At 43.4% G+C, this 17,018-nt stretch overlaps 1 non-coding gene and 1 pseudogene across 1 annotated transcript; one reads left to right on the forward strand and one right to left on the reverse strand.

The window, feature by feature from the left end:
* The first annotated feature begins 3,906 nt into the window (after positions 1-3,906).
* On the forward strand, positions 3,907-3,988 carry TRNAL-UAG (transfer RNA leucine (anticodon UAG)). The gene has a single exon. It is a non-coding gene; the product is annotated as a tRNA-Leu (tRNA).
* On the reverse strand, positions 3,926-15,605 carry LOC131090442 (putative short-chain dehydrogenase/reductase family 42E member 2; annotated as a pseudogene).
* Positions 15,606-17,018: the final 1,413 nt, after the last annotated feature.

Below are 17,018 nucleotides of genomic sequence, written 5' to 3' on the forward strand. Positions count from 1 at the left end.
AGTGAGAAAACCGACAAAAATCGGAGCAGAACCTCCAGCTAACACCGTTAGGTATTAGCGATGGGGAATCCCGGGGACGGGAAGGAGAGCGGGTGTGCAGGTCTCACAGGATGGGTCTCACGGGTGGCCGCCGCTCACACGACAGCCACCCAAATTTGCTGTCATTTCTGTTCGTGTTGGGCACGGAGCTGAAAGGAGGGGTGTCCTGGGCAGGACATGGGAAGCACCCCCTGCACGGCAGCTGCCGAAGGTGCCAGCCCTGAGGGAAGGCACAGGGAGCAGCGACCACGGGGCCTGCCTGCGCTTCAGGTTGGTCTTTGGAGCTAAATTAAATTGCGATATTGCACATTTCCCCATAAGAAATGGCAGTATTATGCACCAGATTTCACGTTCCAAAGTCCGTGTTTCCTCAAAGCGGCCACATTTGAATTTGTCCCAAAACACTGGCTTTCTGGGTTGAAAATGCCCATGTTTAAGCTTTTCCTCAAGCTAGAATTTGTGGAAAATTTAAACAAAACTCCTTATCCTTTCACGAGTTACATGGAAATTAATGTAAATAGGTTTTGGCTTAATTGTATTACTTGGCAGCCTGCAAAGAATCTGCCTTTTTTACTGCTGCTCAATCCCTTACTCATGTAAATAATCCTCATTAGTGCTTTTTACCACGAGCAGAGGTTACAGAACCAAGACTGGAAGATGTGAGTACATCCTTTGTGACAGATGGATGGTTTCTTGCAGCACCACTGACAGAAAAAATGCACAATCCCTGTGCTCTCCAAAGAGAGCAGAAAAACACTGCTGCTGAGATAATCTTCAGGAGGAAGATTACCAATATTTAATTAAAAACACACAGAGCAGATGCTCTGAGTCTCTGCCAGGAAAACCCACCATTAGTTACATAAATTAAACTGTGTCTCAGCATGGGGACTGGAGGGAGCAGCACACATGCTGGAACACCACCTGCCATTTGACAGTACCTGTAATTTTGTCACCAATTTCCAGCACCATGCTGAGGCTGCAAGCCCTGGTTTGAAAATGTCAAGCAGACACTTGACTGAGCCCCTCTTTAATGCTGCTTCCTAAGGGCACATTTTTTCTCAAATTCATGCAGTGTTTAAAGAGAAACACATTTGCAATGTTAGTGATTGTGCAGAAAAACTCTTGAGGTCTTATTAATCTCTCAGCTGCAAATCAGTGTGGTAAACATTAGCAGTTATCAATAACTGAGCACTTTTGCCTCATGAGCACCAGAACCTGCATTTATTTCTTCATTTTGCACTCTGCTGTCAGCCCAGCTGAGCGCCCTGAGGAGAGCAGCACCCAGCAGGGCTGATGTTGGGATGCTTCATGGCAGGGCCTGGGAAGAGCACAGACTCATCAAATGAATTCTGAAAGCCTAGAAGAAGCCAGATGTGTGGTTCCCACTGTGTGAAATTGTGTTGATAATGGTTAAAAAATCACCACCTGCCATGGTAGGCTGCTGATAAAGGTGGAATACTGTAACTGGTGTGATCCATGAGCACAGCTGAACAGTCACGAGAGCAGCTTGCTTTAAACTCAGGCAAATCATGGAATCATTAGGGTTGCAAAAGACCTCCAAGGTCAAGACCAACCTTTTACTGAATCCCACCACACCCACATGACCATATCACAAAGTGCCACGTCTACTTGTTTTTTGAACACTTCCAGGGATGGTGACTCCACCACTTCCCTGGGCAGCCTGTTCCAATGCTTAACCCACTCTTTCAATGGAAAAAATTTTCCTGATATCCAACCTGAACCCCCCACCCCCAATGTAGCTTGGGGCCATTTCCTTTTGGCTTGTTTCTTGGGAGGAGACACTGGTCCTTGTGTTGCCACAACCTCCTTTCAGGGAGTTGCAGAGAGCCTGAACACCCTCAGCTGCTCCTTGTAGGATTTACCCTCTAGACCCTTCACCAGCTCCGTTGCCCTTCTCTGGACACAAAATACTTTGCATTATTTTGAATTAAAAGCTGCCTTCTGCCATAAAATCCTCATGGTGAATGTTCTGCTCTATCAGGAACACAGGTGATGCCTTGTCAAGCTACACATTTCTCATGTTTTCAAATAAGCCAGCTCTGCTACCCTGGTGCAAGGGAGTACTTATTCCCAGGTTTAAGCCTGGGGCTTCTCTTCTATTCTCTGTAACATTTTCTTAAAAGAACAATCAGTGATGATGAAAAACTAAAGACATGTTGAAATCAGGCATTGGCCCAGACATGCTGTATGTTCTAGTTTTAGTTTTCTATTTATACAATATGTGTTTTATCCTTTACACTTAAAGAGCTTGAGTCACTATTTTTGTTGCTTGAAAATACTAAAAATTAAATTTCCAATGGCAACCTAGGGAATCAGTGACCTGCAAATCTAGTATGGTATTCTTCCATTGAGTATGTTCAGCACTGCATGAATTTTTTTCCAAGAGCACTATAGCTTGTAAAGTTTCAGTATGCTCATTTTAAATAAGGTTTCCTTTAGAATCATTGTTCTATGTAACTGTGGTTTTTGAAAGGAAAAAGGAAAGGACACCCATTACGATACTAACTTGCAGAGCAATTTTATTCTGCATTTGTTTAAATGTGCAGATTTTAAATTGCCTTTAAATCAATCAATTTCCTGACAATTTTTACCCTCATACTCCTATGACAATCTGGTCTTACAAGGTGAATCAAGCTGGTCATAAACCTCACTCCAGTCTCATGGGAGGTGCATGTAACACACACCTAAAACTTCCTGCAGCACCAGTGCAAGACTTTCTATGGGAAGAAGGGCAATGGTGGACATAATTTCTCCATGTTGTTTTAATTGCATTGCATTTGGTCTTGCTATTTTTACCTCTGTCCACAAAGTAATTATACAAATTTCTCCTGCAGGCCTCCCAGAACATGAGAATTCATCTTCTACTCACCAGTGACCGAATCAGGCTCTGGTTGCCAAAGCCAGCTCTCTGATTGAGGCGGACAGGGAAAGAAAGCACCAACCACGCGGTCCGGAGCCCAGCCGCAGGTAAGGGCAGCGACAGGCGGGACAGCGAAGTGTGTGCGGGCAGCCCGACCCCAGCTGCCAGCGAGATAAAGGCGGCGGGGTGTCCCGTGTGGGGTGGGAATGGTTCAGCTGAGGACACAGTGCCGTGCCAAGGGAGCAGCTGCCAGGGAAGGTCACCGGCCTCGCAGCGAGCTGGCAGCTCCTGGGCAGCACGTGTGCCCTGCTGGGCCAGAGGCACCTGCAGCGGGCAGGGGAGGCAGTGGGTGCTGATACGGGGCAGGACGGACCCTCTTTCCGGCCGGAGTGTGTGCACACCTGCTACCGCGGCTGCCAAGGGTTGCCCTCTACTCTGCGGGACCAGCGCACGGGCCAAGCCCTCCCGAGGACCAGCTGGAGCTGATCCACCACAGCCGCGGCTGCTGTGGGGCACGGACCGCGCGGCAGCGCCTTTGCCGAGGTACCCGCCTGGGCCTGCCACGGACAAAACGCCCCCGAGGCGCGGCCTGACGGCCCCAAAGCCCCTGGGGAGGAAGGGGCCGAGGCTCAAGGCCCGGCCGAACCCGGGAGAAGGAGCAGGAGTCCCGCTGCGAGCTCCGGCCGGCGGCCGCTCCTCCGGCCGAGCGCGGGGCCACGTGCGCAGGCGGCGCCGGGCACGGGGCGGCGGCGCCACCTACCGGGCGGGGGCGGGGACTGCGCTGGGTCGGCCTGGCGGCGCCGCCGCAGCCGCTGGCACGGAGAGCGCGGGGCCGGGACCGGCGGCGGCAGCGGCGTTCACGGGGCGCGGCGGGCGCTGCGGGCGGGGGGGTGCCGCGGACACGGGTAGGCCATGTGCGTGGATGGAGGGAAAGAACGACGGCTTGCTCCGTCAAAGAGGCCTGGCGGGAGAGTGAGCACTCAGGCGGTAGCGTGGCCGAGTGGTCTAAGGCGCTGGATTTAGGCTCCAGTCATTTCGATGGCGTGGGTTCGAATCCCACCGCTGCCAAGTTGTTTTTGTCCCCGCCGCGGCGGCTCCTTTTCGCTCCCGCACAGCAGAAACGGGAAGCTGCCGGCGGGGGCGGCCCGGGGCCCGCGCGGTGCTGCCCGGGCCGGGCACGGTGCGCCCAGGGTGCTGCGGTTGTCGGTCACAGTCGGTACAATCAATATTATACAGAGTTGTGATATGAACTAACTACAGAAAAGGGATTATCCACTGAGCGAGTCTCTTGCTTTAAGAATAAAACAAGAAACGCTGTTATTTTCAGGGGTTCTGCCTTTCCGTGCTGCTTTTGCGTTACAGCAGCCCGACCCTGGGCTTTGAGGCCTGCCCTGGACTCCCCTGGAGGGGAGGTGCCAGTGTCCACACCCTCTCCACAATTCTCAAACCCATCCGTAATTACTCCCCTCCAGACCATGATTTCTCAAGCTCTCATCCCTAGTCCTTTCCCAAGCTCTCTGCTGTTTGCATCTTGCCCTTGGTTTTTCTCTCTCCGTGTTACAGGTTGGAAGGATGCACGTGAGGAAGAGATTTCTCTGATAAATTCCCATTGTGATGGGATGGTGGATGGGAAGGAGCTGGACTGTTCTTTAGGTCCATTTTAGCTGAACAGTAATGTGAAAAACACATTGTTCACTTCAGCTGCTGCAGGAATTTGCTCAGTACAGCTGCTGTACTTCAGAAATTTGGTGCCAAAACAGACTTGGGCCTTAAGTTCAGCTGAGGAGCAACTGAACTGTGTTAGTTGTTGCCCTTAACTACAGGAGGTGAAGAAAGCTGTAAAAGATCTGTGCAAGCCATAGCAGCAGATTCCTCTACTGTGTCATAAATATACCTAACTAATGTAACTTACTTAGTAACTTCCAATTTAACTAAAATAGCCTGTGAAAACCCCTACCAGCAGGTCCCCACAGCTCTGTGACAGGGGCAGGGCAGGGGGCAGTTCTGGGGAATTGTGCAGAGGCACAGCACAGACTTCAGCAATGTTTCAAGTACACTTTTATTTTCCTTCAGATGTGGTGCTAGAGCTAATTCATGAAATCACACAGTGAGAAGTCTCTGTAGGCCTGGTGTGTGTTATTTGCAGTAATCTGTTCTGTCTGTGCCTTTGTTCCTCTGTTCCACAAGGTAGTGAGCCATGACAGAAGCTGTGGTCAGTCTTTCTTCTTATTTCAGCCATTTTTCTTCACTGGTGAAGCACTGCAGGCTGTCTGCAGCTCTTGTTTTTCCTGCAAGTTCTCATTTACTTCAGCAATCAATTTGGAAAATTGTTGTTTTGATTTGAAATAGAGGCAACAATCATAACTCTGGTTGTGTTTCAGTGATTTGGCAATTATTGTTTACTGTATTTTAATTTCTCAGGTCCAGCCACTTGTTTGTGATATTATTTGTAAATTCAACAGCAGCTGTCTCTCTGTTGCAGTGTGCCAGTAACTATAATGGGAGTTGAATGCTCTGGGTAGCAATGCTGTGACCATGCAGTTTGTGCAGGTCAGTGTTTCCTTCCTTTAAAAAACCGCAAAATTGAGAGGCCACCAAGTTGTGTAAAAATAAAAGCCAAAATTAAAGTAACAAATAAAGCAAGGAAAATATTGAGGAAGAGCTTATAATATGAGCGTGGTCTGGATTCAAGGTAGTGGTTCACAGAATCAGCAAAGTCAAACTTCTGAGGGCGGTACCCCAGCTGAGCTCGTGCCTTGTCTATTCGAAAGGTGTGAGTTACAGAAATGTTCTGTACCTGCAGGACAAAAGAGTCAGCAAACACAGGTATGACTACACAGGCAACTGGAACAAACTGTGAATGGCAGCAGAGACACAGTTAAAGGAAATGTAAAATACAAAAAACCCCCACAACATTATATCAATGTCCTATCAGTATTGCACACATTATTCTTAAAATTGTCCCCTCAAAAGGAGATTCTTGAAAGCACAAAGAGACATTAAAAGACGCAAAGTAGAATCTGTAAATGTCACAAAAAAATGTTCTGCAAGTATTCTCTTGCTTAAGTACTCAAAGAGTCAGATCAAAGCCATCAGGTAGGTTCCTAAAGGCCCACCCAAGGCATGCAGGACACTGACCCTTGGAAGAGAGGAGCTCTCCCAGATTGCAAGCATAAACTCTTTCCAAAAATCATGGCAACCAAGCACAATATATTGCCTAAATTGTACACAAGGCATGTATTTGCCCTGGAAACTGGAGGCTGAAGCAGCACAGGGTGGGTGTTACTTTCCACTGACTGAGTCTCCTTCAGATGAACATGCATGGATCCCGTGGGAATTAAGGAAAGTTTACAGACACAGATTTTACCTCATTTCTGGTCAGCAGCGGGGGCAGGTCAACAACTGGTCTCAGAAGTGCATGAAGGTGTTCCATGAATGTGGCTGCATAACAAAAGATTTTCACTTGAGGTAAGAACAGCGAATTGCTTTGCCATTGTGATTGGGACATCTCACACTGGAAATGCTAAAAAGGATAATCACAGACCTGAGAGCTCAGGGCACCATTACTAACACCATCTCACTACTTGCTCTCAAGGGGCTGGAATTTAATCTAATTTAATTTAATCTTAATTATTGTGCTTGTGGAATAAGGTTTTGGAAAAGGGAAAAAGCTGGGCACAGATCTAGTGAAAAGGTCATGAGGCTTCATAAAAAATATGGCAACAGAGAACTTCTTTTAGTGGGACTTGAATAAGAGATCATTCTGGTTTCAGCTGCACAGAGGTGAGTTTTACACTGCTGAACACTAGGTGAGCAGACAGCATTTTTATACATGAAAATGAAAATTGTGGGCAAGTAAAACAATATTATATTACAGTTAGGAATGAGGGGAGCATGAACTAGAAAGAGAAATGTTGATAAAATATTTTACCTGATGCATAGACTACACAAGTAGGAATACGTATCCATGGCTTACTGCAACCTAATCCTTCAAACTGAAAAAGATTTAAAAAACAATGAAAACCCCCAGAAACTTTAAACAAATTTTAAAGTTTCAATATAGAAGACATTTATGGAAATATTTACTGGCTCTTAGTATTTACTATTTTTCATTTTTAAGGAGATGCCAGTTAAATGTTACCCACAGACACTGTGTCATTTTTGTATCTTAAAAGAATGAGAGAAATTACAATAATTAATCAAGATGTCATAGTGTGCTGATACCTAATTTAACATCATGACATGTTTATGGTTTTGAGCCTATCATTAGCAACAACATGGTATTTTGAAAAGAATGAACAGATGAAAACTTAAGATTTCTATTTTTTTCCCACCCAAAATGCCCATTATTCCCATCTGCATGCCCCATAAATGAAGACAGTAACAGCTCAGGACAGGGTGCTGCTGTAGAGGGTCCTTTGGTCTCAGGGAAGACATTCGCTTTAGTGTAGTATTTTGGGTGGGCTTTGTTACAGTGCTAATCACACTGAAATTCAAGCAGGAATGAAGGCCACATTCAGAGAGTTCCATGTGGAACTCTCACACCCAAAGCAAACATACAAATGTAGCATGCACACAAAAGCTGCAGTTGCATACAGTTAAAGAAATTAGTGTACTTGGAGATCAGTATTGCACGTACCAGGGGAGTCAGCCATTCAAAAAGGTTGGATTTTTCTCCATCATGAATGAAATACACCTGGCCACTCTGTTAAAGAGGTAGAGAAGAGACAAGTCAGTAAAAATAGTACAGCATATATATTGACTTCTTTTTCTTTATCTCACCACTTACAAACTGCTTGAAAATAATCCAGCAATATCAAATATGAGTGGTGCACACCTGACTCACAAACTCTGCTTGTGTTTCATTCAGTGGCACTGTTGGGTGCAACAGAATTGGTGAGCAGGTGGCTTGTGTGGTTAACCTGCCTTGGAATAAATGGTTTATTACAGATGTGCCTGTTCAGAGTGGCTGTGCTGCTGTGCAGAGACACCACTGAGCTGGAGCTGGGTCTCAGTGGTGCTGCTGGCACATCCACCAAAGGGGGGCAATATTCTGCTCTGGGGCTGGTTAAGGCTCACTGGAACCCAGAACACTCCTGTGTAGCCAAGCTCTGTGTTCCTGCTTTCCTTTTGCTTTCAGGGTTTTAGAAAAAGTAGTTTAAGAACTTAAGAAAAAAAAAATTAGGAATTTTCTTTAAGAAAAGAAAATCTACTTTGAACCCCTTTCTAATATACTCTCAGAGCAATGCTTCTAGGTGATTAAAAACCTGTATTTACAAGGAAGGAAACAGCTGTGACTGTTTTTGAAAGCAATGAACCCAAATGAAATGTGCCTCTGTTGGGAAGAACTGACCATCACAGTTCAGAACATTAAATCTGGACCTGTACAGGGAACAGGATCAATCTGCCTGAACTTCCACTTACATTTCCAACAAAGCAAACATTCTTTGCTCATTTTCCAGAAATTATAAATATTGCATTTTAAAAATGCAGAGATGGAGACATTGTTATAGAATGGAATATTCCATCTCTTAACCAACACTAACAGCCAGCACTGTGCCCATCCCACATTGCTCATAGCACACTGACCAGCTGCAAACACAGACAGCAATGAGAGCTGAAGGACAATAACTCTAATTACTGCAGTGGTTACTGTAGCACAGGATGCAGTGCAGGATCCACTGTCAAGTGAGATCTGTGGTGGTTTTGCTGTGTACTTACAGCTATGTAGTTCTTCTGAGGGGTGAGAGCTTGAGCAGCTAGAATATGAGCTTGTACAAAATTCTCTACATGTATCCAGTTCATTTGAACACTTGGGTCCCCAAACTTGAAGCTAAGTAGCCTTCTCTCAATAATCTTCTGTAGATAAAAACAAACATGAAACCATAACAAAATGAGTTTTACAATGAGGTAAAGTGTACTTTTTTTGTCCAGCTAAATGTAAGTTTAGCTCTGTTTTAAAAAGAAAGGAAATACATTAATCAATTAAAAATATTCAAGGGAACTGCTCATGAGAAAATGTCAAAAGATGTATTGCAATATGTCCTGAATTGACAAAAAGTACAAGCCTGCTCTATTGTATGGAAAGCTAAGTTACAGTTCTGAGTGGATCAAAAGTATTCACTAAATTGGATCAAATTTATCAAATAGCTTTGGCTAGGAAAACCTGGAAGATTCACTTTAAGCTGGAAGGAAAGCATCCCAGTTTTCATTGAACAGGTACATTTTAGAAACTGCAAAACATGATGCCTTAAATTTGGCTCAAAACAATAAAGCTCAAAATCAAATAGAAATTTTTAAATATTATATTTTTAAAGGGGCTAAAATAAAATCTCAGATTTAACTAAAATGATATTTTGCATTCTTAAAATTATATACAAGTAGATAATATATAATTTGGCTGACTGCAATATAATTTCCTACCTCAGCCACAAATAAAAAAATATCTATTATGTGGTCAACTTGAATCTATTATTTCCTGAAAACTGTGTATAACTTAATATTACACTATTTCTTTTAAAATAACTGCTCACAGAATTCTACAGGGACCATGCTCTAAACATCATCTGTTGGCCCTGCAATTTAAAAGCAAGTGAAAAAGAGTAAAATGTGAACACCTCAGCTGCTGCCCTCAGTAACCTGTGGTACCAGAGGGTGCTTCCAACTTTGGAACCTGTTTCATTGGACAGGGAAAGCTGTTAATAGTTGAGAGTGGAAATAAGATATTTTCTGTATCTCTTCTCATTAATATTTAAAACAATTTGGTGTAAGTTGCATGTAAACAGACATTTAAAATATCATGGATTGGCCTGAATCTTACGGTAATCATTAAATTATAAAGCTAGATTTTCATGTGTTTGTATTTGACTTTAAAAAAAAAGACTTTTAAAATCTACACTTTACAGATATAATGCTTGTTATAAAAGTTATAATATCCTCAGCAAATGACTGAATTGTTGAATTGCTACCCAATAAGATCAGTCAATTTGTAATACAAATAAGTGATGTTGCTTTCAGTTTTTTACCCATATCATAGAAAACCCTGCTGGCTAAAGGATTTGGATGACATACTGCAAGCCTTGGCAAGTGTCTCTGCTCCTCTGGTCCGTAGATTCCTGGTGGGCGGAGAACGCACGTGTGGAGTATTCCCCCTCCTAGAACATGGGATAAGATTCTTAAGAGACCTTCACATCACTGCACTGCATCTTTGTTTGTATGAACCAAAGGCTGAGGCAGCAGGATTTACTCTAAATTAATTTCACTACCTTAAAAAACAATACATACCAAAAGATGCTGCATTAGGAGTTGGATAATAAGATGGGAGAATTACAGCATAAAAAACAGCAAGAAAATATTTAGAGAAGTCCTGCAATCATAGTTGTGTTCCTAGAAAACACCAGATATTCAAAAAATCGCTTTCTAATTAGTGTCTTGTCCCTGTGCCAGAGCAGTGAATGAATGTGTTGGCTGTGGTCATGAGTTCACTGAAGTGAGCAGGTTGTTCAAAAAATATATCAGATAGTGGAATGAAACCAACTAATCCCCACAAAATCATTGATGGGAAGCAGTGACCTGCTAGCAGTACAAGGCAGAGCTGAAAGATTCACTCAACAGCAGGTGCAGCTCCCACTGGAGTGAGGGAGAAGCTCTTGACAATTTCAGTGGGATCATAAAAATCAAATCTTCCCACGTACATCAGCTGGCTGTTTCATCATCTGCTAATAACTGTTCTTGTAAACATATAAAATATAAGTCCTGCTATGGCACAGAATAAAAATGGGATGTTTGGTTCTATTTCACTGACTAATACAGAACTGTGTATTGTTCCTGTAATTAGGAGAGACTTTGATGAGAAGAGCTGCTAAGGAAATAAAGGGGGAAAAATACCTTTTCTTATTTTGAACAAAATAATTTTGTTGGGATGGAGTTCCCATCATGGACTTTCTATCTGTTATAGCCTCTGCAAGTATCAAGTGAAGAGTCTTTTCTCTAAGTTGTCCACAGCTAAATTTAGCTCAGTATCACTTGGTCACACAGAATCATGTTGCACTTTACATTAATTTGTTTTGCACTGGCAGTTATAGTATCTCACAGGTAAGCTTAAGTTTTCAAGTGTATAACTGGCTTCCTCAACATGGAAAACTTTGGGAAGCACTAATAAATAATTCCAAGCCTTAGGCTCAGATACCTACTTCAGATTTTAATTTATAACTTGAGGGAGTGTGTTGATGTACCAATTTAATCAGCATCTGTGTTTTACTTATGCTGCATGAGATAGAGACATTAAACACTTGTTTTTGTTTAATTTATAGCGCTCTTATTATTTTTCATTAACATACTGAACTTACTGCTACCATGCTAAAACCTTTTACAGACATTGTGGGAACTTAAAACCGATTTAAAGTAATTTATAAATGAAAAGACTCTAATTTGTGAGAGGGAGTTGGTAACTTAATTTCAGAACTTCTGGGCAGTCTTGTCCACTAAGGATTGATAGAGGACACAGGATTTGGGGGAGGAACAAGAAGAGGAGTAAATTTTACTATGAATTCATGCTCAGACAAAAGTACCTTCTAGTGAAATTCCATCAGCTGCTAGTACCATTTGTTCTGCAATGGATTTGGTCCTGGAATAGTGGTCAACAAGCTACAGAGAAAAAGCAAATACATTTGTATCTGTTCCTGAAATGGTGGGACAGAGAGGCTCCTCTTCTTCACTAGATTTCACTCAGCAGAGGCAACAAATACCTCAAAATACAGAAGTTGTGGGATATTAGGTTCAGAGTACAACACATGAATATTTCTAGGGTAAGGAAGTATTTTTGTATATGCAAATCTGGTTAATTAATTTCAGCACATTTGAGAAGCAATAAATATATGTATGTTTTGGACGCTGCCAGGAATGTAATTGATCACTACTTTGTAATCTGGATTTCTTCTTCGGGTAACGGAAAAGTCAAAAGCCAAGTTTTGAAGTCATTACACTTGGTCTGAAGTATCCTGCTCACTTCTGTGTGGCATTCTCCCAGAGAAAGTGTTACTTAAAATGTTATTAAAAATATTCATATTTTATCTCCATATTTACTTCTTGAAAGACCGTGAAGTATTTGATGGAGAGAGGAGGGACACCAAAAACAACTGTGTATGCAAAGCAGCCAGAAGTACATTCTCTTTTTTAATTAAATGAAATAAAACCATATAAAAATAGGCTGCTTTTCCAGATCAGCTCTACCTTGAATATATGACATCCTCTAAGGGAAAACCAGAAAAATCATGTGGATAATAAATAGCTGAAGAGGCACCAAGCCATATCTCAGAATCCTCATGAGCAGGTGGAATACCCTGATGCTAATGCAGCATTGTGGGAGTTATTTCCCAAATCAAGGCCTTAATAGGAAAACAAAGAAATATAAATATTGATGTACATGAAACTGATGTGCCAAGCATCTTCAAAGAGTATAAAGAGTTTCCTTTTTTCTTTCATAGAATGACAGAATGGTTTGGGTTGAAGGGGACTTCAGTGATCATCTTTTTACAACCCCCTCTTCCATGGGAAGGGGCACCTCCCACTAGACCAGGCTGCTCAAACTCTCATCCTGTTGTGATCTTATCACAGGGGTTCCACACTGTTGTCTCCTTATCACAAAAGTTCCATACCTTCTGGTGTTTCTCATGGCCAGCTCCTCAGAACACTGACTCTTTTTCACAAAGCAGCCACTGACTCCAGTTCCCTTCTCACCCAGCCACCCCACTCTTTTATAGCATTCTGCTTCTCATTGCTTACAGCTGTGTCCTGTTAAAGTCAGGCCTTATCCTGATCTTTGATAATTGGCCCAGCTGCAACTCCTTAGGGATGAGATTACTTTCTACACTATCTTTATTTTCTTATATTCTATCCCCCTTCATCATCCCACCTGGCCTTTCTTGTGCCTGGATGTTTGCATCAGGCAAAACTCTGTCAGAAAAACTCCATGCTTTTTCAGAAACATGGAAATAAACAGAGAAATTGGAGAATCAATCCAATGAAATACCTTGTCAATTGGGAAATATGCCAAGGATTCCTCATCCCCATCTTCAATGGGAAGCCCTCCAAACACCACATTCACTGAGCTGGTGTACACCAGACGAGGCACATTTTTTTTCCTGCAGGCTGCAATGAATAATTAATTACTTTAGTGGAAAATTATTTAGGAAAAAGTTTGTGTGCCATTTTTTCTAAGAAACTGTCAAATCTTCAAAGAGAAAATCCTTCTGTTTTGTGACTGAGTTGAAATGCAGAGCATATTTAAAGGGAAGACATCAGTGTAGAAACAAGAGCTTTAGTTGCCTCAGGAGAGCTCCTCCAGCCTGCTGGGCAGAGGTCAGAAGTCCTTCTGCTTGAAGGGCTGCTCACTGCCTGTACAAGTTGTTAGCAAGCAGGTTTACTACTACAAAATACACAGGGAATTGGTGAACTCGTTATATAGAGATTCCCACATCAGTCAAACAAGGTGTTGAGAAGCTGAAGTAGCTGAACTGCAGTGCTGGCTCTCGTGTCACACCTCGTAGCAGAACTGAGCATAGCACCCCACCCCCCAATTACATGTTTCCTCATTTTCTGCCAACAATGTCAAGCACTTGGTGACAGACAGAGTGTGCCAAAAAGGCCAAGTGGCTTTCTCTAAATGGGATGTGATGTTTGACATGCTGTACTAACACCCAATGGCACAGTTAAATACATACCATTAAGGATGAGTCTTGTTCCACTAATGTTGACACTTTCAATCTCTTTTTTATGCAACTAGGAAAAGAAAAAAATGGTGCATTTTATAGTAATAATACATATTCAATTCAATAGGGGGATGTTAGAAATGTCCCCAGATAAACATAATTTAGTGCTTTGATTGTTAAAAATGCCATTTAGACTGCTGTTTCAGACTTGAAGAAGTCTAATCATTATTTTTAAACTATTTGTGTATTTTTATAGACTAGTCTGCTTGAAGCAAAGAAAATTGTAGTGCTTCTGAAAATATATGTCCAGTTATTACATATCTTGCAGCAGTTTGTTAAATACATGTGTTTCAGTAGCACTTTAGTGACCAGTTGCCTCTAACCACAGCAATTCAAATTATGCATTGCTCAGTGCAAAGAACTTCGAGTGAGCTGTTCTATCCAGACAGGGTAACTACTGAAGTTCCTCTTATTAAATAAAATAAGAAAGAGGTGTGTTTGTGTGTGGATGTGTGTGTGTGCTTGTAACTCTAATTATAAAATTGTGACTCAGAGTCCTACACCAAGAGCATCTGTAGAGCTTTTTACCCAATGGTGAACAATTAAAGACTTCAAATATTGTTATTGTTACAATTCAGATAGATGAAATAATTTATAATTTAGTTAAGTTTTATTCCTCCTAGTGACCTTAACACCTAGGAGATCCATGTGAAGGTTTAGGGAAGAATCAGGGTTTTGGAGGGAACCAGCCTCCCTTGTCTTTCATTTTGTCTTCACAGTATTTCAGAACTTTTCAATGCCATTTCCATCTCCAACACCCTCCCAGGGTGCTGGTGGAACCTCTAATGAGAGGAAATCACTGCAAGCAGCCTGCTTGAGGTGGCACTCCAGTTTGCACAGCACAATTTACCAAAAGTCCAGGGCAATATGAAGAGATGAAATCTGTCCTGCAGTGTTACAGCATCAAAGGCTCTCACCTTCTGTGTGGGCAGTCAGACAGAAAAAACCAAAACTATGTGGACTCACCTGCTCTGTTCCTGACATTCCATAGGAAGCTACGTGAAACACACAGTCAGCCCCTTCACAGACTGCCAGTACAGCACTGTAATCCCTGATATCTGTCTGTAATACACAACAGAAGATATTTGGACACGAGATCAAAGCTGCAGGTGAGCATTTGTCACACAGTGGGTTAGCACAGAGGGAATCCATATAGAAGGAACTGTACTTGCTGTACAAATATCCTGGGACTCAAAACTGGGCACACCTCCCTACTTGCTGATAACTATACTTTTCTTCCATAGAACCCAAAGAACTTTAAAGACATTCATTAAGGTTCACAATACTCCTGTGTTTATTCTACAGGTGGTTTAGCTAAGGCCTAGGTGAAGGCAGGAACCTGAGGAGTCAGGAGTGAAACTGCTCCATGCATTACAGGTTTTGCTGGTTTCATTATTTCAGATATACTAAAATCCATTCACCAAAATTCATGAGGGATGTCCACAAAGTTAAAAAGGTCACAGAAATTTGAAATAATTGGCGATAGGTATTTGGAGTCAGTGAAAACTAGGAAGATATTATGGAAAATACAAATGAACTAACTTTGACTGTTGGCAAGATATTATTTATCATACCTGGATCCAAGCCACTCCACTGGGAATCACCCACAAAGGCTTGTGTATGTCACACAGCACAACAGAAGCTCCTATGTTGGCAAGAGCACATCCCAGCTTGTATCCACAATAGCCAGCACCTCCTGTCACCACGGCTTTCATATTGATTTTATTGAGTATTCCAGCACGTTTGCTCTTATTGCAGTCAGAGTTTCGGCGGATGGGTGTTGCTGCTCCACTCATTTTTGATTTTGTGTCAATGAAATACTGCCCAGCACTACCAGATACATGTAAAAATTCCTTCTACATGGTGAAAGTGGCTCTATAGCACTCCTGGATGCAGACAATTTCTGGGAGTTTCATGTTGACAAGATCTAGTCACAGCAGCAAAATGTGGCTTTAATGCAGCCTGCCTAAGAGAGATAAAGACAAAAGCAACCCAGAATTTACAGTCCCCAGTTTACTGCCAAGACAGACATCTGAGAGAAGTGGTATTTCCAGATTCTTTCTAAGTACCAGCAGCTAAACATAAATTAAGAACACAGTGAGTTGTTATCATTGGCAGCGCTGGAGTTGAGATAGATGAGGCTGTCAGGAGGGAAGAGGGATGCCTGATCCTTATAACTTTAGAAGGTGTATCAGAGAACAAGGCTATCAAATCTCTTGCTTTCGAGGGGAACTCGAATAAAATAGCTGCTATACTATAGAAAAGGTTAATAACTGCATTAAGAAAAAAAGTACTCGTGAATTCCTCATTTTCTGAACAAGGAGGTTCTTGCCCTTCTAGGGGCCCCTCACCGGCAGCCAGGACATTTCAGAGGCTGTGGCTCCCGACTCCCTCCGACACGCAGTCCCTGCCCCGGCCGCAATGAAACATTCAAAGCCACCCGAGCCCCGCCGGGGCTCTGTGCATCTCACTTGCAGAGCGGCGGGGCGGCAGCGCAGGGCGCCGTGCTCGGCCCGGGCCCCGGCCCACCCCGGCCTCGGGCGCTCCCGCGGGCGGCGCCGTTGGGGCCGTTGGGGCCGGGCTCGGGCAGGGCCCGCAACAGCCCCCGCAGCATCCCCCAGCCTCTCCTCCCGCAGCATCCCCAGGCTCCACAGAACCCCTGCGTCCCACTCATCTGGGATCGCACGGCTTTCCTGGCACTCTGCTCCTCACACGGCGTCCGTGCAGCCCACAGCATCCCCGGGGTCCTACAGCATGTCACGGTATTCCTGGCTGTCACAGCATCCCTGGGATCCCAGAGCATCCTACGGTGGATCTTACCTCCGCGTGTCTTCGCACAGCTGTGACTGCTGCACTAAAGCATCCTGGCAGTAGTGAGGGCTCCGGTCACACTGAGGTACCTGTTGAACAGGTTGTTCAGGAAGAAAACACCACCTCCTGCCCGCTGGTTGGACAGTCGGTGGCAGGACATGGCTCATAGAGATGCAGAACTTGTGAGACACCTGCAAAACAGCAGGAGTTCCCAAAGAGGCACAAATAAACAAACAGGCATTAAGGTCCCTTTCCACCTGAGCCTCCCTGTGGTCATTTGAGCCTGGGAGGGTGTGAAAAGGGTCAGGAGCTGCAGAATTTCAGTTACCCATTCCAGGCAAAAGTTAAGCTTTGAACACGTTTACCTCTTTTGTTACAGCTGTGCCATGTCTGAACGTTCATATTAAATTTTAATCACTTAAAGACACATTGCAGTTATGTTAGAGTAGGAGTAACTCAAACAAGAGCCAGCTTAAAGTGAGACTCAGTAAAGACCCACAGAAATAAGAGAGCTGACT

This window comes from Melospiza georgiana, chromosome 16 (genome assembly GCF_028018845.1).
Source record: "Melospiza georgiana isolate bMelGeo1 chromosome 16, bMelGeo1.pri, whole genome shotgun sequence".
NCBI classification, from domain to species: Eukaryota; Metazoa; Chordata; class Aves; order Passeriformes; family Passerellidae; genus Melospiza; species Melospiza georgiana.